The sequence below is a fragment of the Limulus polyphemus genome, unplaced genomic scaffold (genome assembly GCF_000517525.1).
Source record: "Limulus polyphemus unplaced genomic scaffold, Limulus_polyphemus-2.1.2 Scaffold4807, whole genome shotgun sequence".
Classification (NCBI taxonomy): Eukaryota; Metazoa; Arthropoda; class Merostomata; order Xiphosura; family Limulidae; genus Limulus; species Limulus polyphemus.
In genome coordinates, this window is record NW_013670417.1 from 36,244 (window position 1) to 40,809 (window position 4,566).

The following is a 4,566-nucleotide window of genomic DNA, read 5'->3' on the forward strand; positions in this document are numbered from 1 at the left end:
AAGTAGGGAGTTTATGAATTAAGGGAGTTAGGATGGAATCAAAGTGTAAGTATGGAGTAAGGATGTAATCATGGGGTAAGTAGGGAGTTTATGAATTAAGGGAGTTAGGATGGAATCAAAGTGTAAGTATGGAGTAAGGATGTAATCATGGGGTAAGTAGGGAGTTTATGAATTAAGGGAGTTAGGATGGAATCAAGGTGTAAGTAGGGAGTTGATGAACTAAGGGAGTTAGGATGGAATCAAGGTGTAAATAGGGAGTTGTTGAACTAAGGGAGTTAAGATGGAATCAAGGTGTAAGTAGGGAGTTTATGAACTAAGAGAGTTAGGATGCCATCAAGGAAAATTGGAGAAAAATAACAATAATGTAGTTTCACGGTGGATGATATTTATATGAACCACAGTAAAAATATCAAATAAGCTAAAAAAATGCATTATTGTTTTATAATTAGTAACTTGCAATGTTATCAGTGGCCCATCTATAATCTTACATATTTTTGATACCTTAAGCATCAAAAGCTTTATCTTTACATACATATCACAATCTTGAAGGATCTACATCTGTATACAATCACATTTCAAGTAAAATACGGAATTGAGGAAAACAAAACAATTGTATGTTTCACAACTACATGATTTATTACATCCATAGTTTTAGCTGTAAAGGCATCATCAGGCGAAACCATGTAATAAATGATGTATTTGTGAAATGTACAATTGTTTTGTTTTTCCTCAATTATGTAATTATGGAGTTTCACCAAGTACTGACAGTTTCAAGTATCAATTATATGAAATAAAATAGTTTTCACAATGCACTAAATCAATTATTTTGGCATTCATGAATATAGAACATTGTATACTTTTATGGTATTACCAGATCACATTCTTCTGTAATACTTTATTAAAATGTTTTCATTGAGAAAGAAATTTGCTAATGCACACAAATTATTAATGTTTGGAATCGAGACTTTATGCATGGAAAATGAAAAAAGTGAACAAAATTAGTTCCTAGACACACCTTGAAATCAACATCTGTTTACACGAGAACCTGGAATTGCAGCACACACCTGTTAAGCCCTAGATGAAGCTGCATTGTACTTTTATATCTTAGGTCTGCTTAAACACATTATACCATCCTTTATATTATATCATTTTATTGCTCTTTCTTTGGGTATTTGAAAGTGTATATTATCATTTTCTTGCAACTTGATTTCATCCTAAATTCCATACTTACATCTTGATTCCATCCCAACCCTTAATTCATAAACTCCCTACTTGCCACATGATTACATCCTTACTCCATACTTACACCTTGATTCCATCATAACCCTTAGTTTAACAACTCCCTACTTAAAAAAAATTATCATATATATATATATATAATTGGGATATGTTAGATTGTGACAACAACGTCTTGTGCATGGGCAGCAACTGGGATGTATGACAGTTATCATCTGAATATAAGGAAAGGTACTTACTACCTAATATGCACATCTATGTGGCCTGCTTTTGTTTCAAATGTTTAACCACTTAATGCAGTCAGAACAGTATTTAAAATGTTTGTCAGCATCAGCATGCAGCTACCAACGTGCCCTCCTGCCGGGAAAGTGGCTTTAATTTTCAGTCCATGCATAATGCTTTTTGAATCTACTGTATCTTTACAATAGCAATGATATGTTTGAAAAGGCTGCATGAATGAGTCTATATGTTCAATGAATCACACACTATGGAGAACCCAAAGTTCAGTAATGGCACGACCTTTTCACATCTGTCTTTGAAAGTAGCCTTTAAAAACTGCTCTTGCAAGTTCACTATAACATTGAGTATGCCCTGTTGTCCAGTGAATCTTACATCATGCATGACTCAAACAATTTCATGCTTGAAATACCTTGGAATCAAAAGCTATATCACAAGTCAGTTCATAGGCAGATCATCATGATGAAGCAAAACAACATTCTACTCCCTTAAATGATGATACATATGTCAGAGATTGCATGCAGTGATGCTGCCTTCTAATAGTGGCAGTAAAAGCAGGAGGCCTTCCAACTCTAGGTCTCTCTAAGCTCATAACAGGCATATCTGTACTATGAAATATTTCACAGGTTATCCTCCTGAATGCATTTCCTTTCTCATGCTGATAATTTCAAAGTGTTAAGTGTAACACATTTGAAAAGGAAATACTTTTGACATACTACAAATAACATCTACTGACATAAGGAAACAGGAAGAACTCATATAAAAAACAACAGATGGAATTATAATACATCTTCTTGCCCGGGGACTACCACAGATGCATCATCCTAATACAGATTTGTTAGTACAGCACAGTTAAAGGTAAGCTTACTTCTTAATCACAATTAAAAGTGCAATAACCCAAGCTCATTACAGGCATTTAAAAACTTAAACACTGCTATTACCAATATAACATTAAAGCCATAAAAATTAATTCAACAAACTGACAGACCTTTTCTTAATACCTTGGGGATAATGTTATCAATATGCTATTATAATAAACATTATATTTGTAATAAAAGAGACTTATGGAAGATAAATTTTGATATCTCTTACTGAAGGAAGTGCATAAAGAATTTTAGGTTTGTTCCCAACTGTAAAAAACTTCCACCATCTATATTTTCCATATTTTAGTGGCTGCACATTATCTTCTTCCAGTTGTTTCTCCCATAGCTTAGTTTAGATGTCCAATCTGCTGGTGACATGAGTAAAGTGTATATAATCTGCTGTCACTAATGTGATGGTGGATTTCACAATAGCATTATTTCCTTATCACAATATTCAATGAAAAGGGAAAAACTCTTACTGGCTGGATAGAAAGCTGCTATCCCACCTGCTTGAAAATCATCAGTCACTCCCACAATACATGGTATACTCTAATAGTGAACATGTTACCATAAAAATAATGATGACAACTGCTAACAGTTAGTCATTCAAAATGGCATTGAGCAGGAAAAAGCATCTAAGTAAGGGTATGTTATTACGTACTTCACAATATCGTCTACCTGTGATATTACTACTCCATTATCGCTAACACTCCCATTTGTAACTAAGATAAATCATAAGTTATCATGGATGCATATATTAATCCTTTTGCAACAGGCTCAGTATAAAATACACGAGTTCATATACACATTTGTGCATGTTAAGTTTTGCTACTATAACTTTTAATGGAGTATGTGTATCTTCACAAAATTTGGTAGAAGTTTAGTAAAGATTACAAGTCTTCTGTACACAAAAAATCAGATTTTTAATAAAGTATTTTTACTATAGATTTGTTTGTGAAAATATTAAATCTGTTTTGTTATTAATCCGAGTGCAAAGTGATTTTCACGTTATGATTAAAAAACTATTCTTTGCCCCAAAAATATTAAATTATTATTTGTGTAATCTCTAAAACCTCCTAAGTACATTTCAAATGTTTGTTTTCAGTAAAACTTTATATTTCATCTGTTATTTTCTCTACCCTAACTATACAGGGTCTGTCAATTTGACCAACCTTGTAACCACTATAGAAAATTAGGAAATAAATATAAATTATGCTTTTTCCATTCCAGAAATGACTACAATTATAACACAAAAACTCAAATGTTTAGTCTAAATGGCTTAAATCTCATAACATTATACATTTATACACATTTATTGTTTCTATTATATTGATCTTCTAGTTATTCAAGGCTAACATTACATACGTTGCAATGACATTGTGCACGTGCCCTCATGTTACCATATTCATGAATATAAGACTGGCCTGTCTTGACTGTGTTTTAGTGGACTAGTATTTTGTAGAATACAGTCACATTTCAGTTATAATGCATTATACATGTATATACATTATTACTATTTACAAATAAGTTCTTAAACTTATTTTTCTTAAAACATAAAACAGTAAATAAAGAAGTATAGCAAACTATTCTTTCCTAGTTATGAACTCCGTACTCATTTGCTGCTTGTCATAGGTTGCTAAGCCTTATCAAATTTTGCACATGAAGGATGTGAAACAAAATAATTTTGTTTAGGTTTTATATATACAATTAAATAACCAAAAAATATAAATTACTACATAATTACCATAGAATTCCACTATAACTTTATCAAACTTAGTAACTAAGCTGAATTTGGGTCTAAAAAATATGAAACTTCAAGTCGACTAAAGACTCAACATACCAGCTTGAAATTTTGTACTGAAAGTAAAAGTAGACGTCATAATGCTTCAAAATGGCTGAGAAAGCCAACAGAGGCATTCTAAACTTTCGATTGGTTATTCACATGTCAGAGACAGAAGTACATGTACATAAAGAAGTGTTTCCAAAAATAGAAAGAGGTGGGTGGGGCCATTGTGTGTGTTTCAGTACATGAGCAATATCTCAGCAAATAAAAAAGACAGGAGGTTCTTATTTTATATTCTAGCTTGTCAATATCGATAATTTGAGTTCATAATTCATACAAAACTACAAACTTTGTATTTGGACACCACAAACATATAATTTGAACCAAAGCTGCATTCAGCATACCACATGACACATAACAATCAATATTTAGGTGTGTTTTTTTAAT

At 32.1% G+C, this 4,566-nt stretch overlaps 1 protein-coding gene across 1 annotated transcript in view; it reads right to left on the minus strand.

The window, feature by feature from the left end:
- The window catches only part of LOC106471714 (D-2-hydroxyglutarate dehydrogenase, mitochondrial-like), a 73,150-nt gene that overhangs the window by 33,302 nt on the left and 35,282 nt on the right, over positions 1–4,566 (minus strand).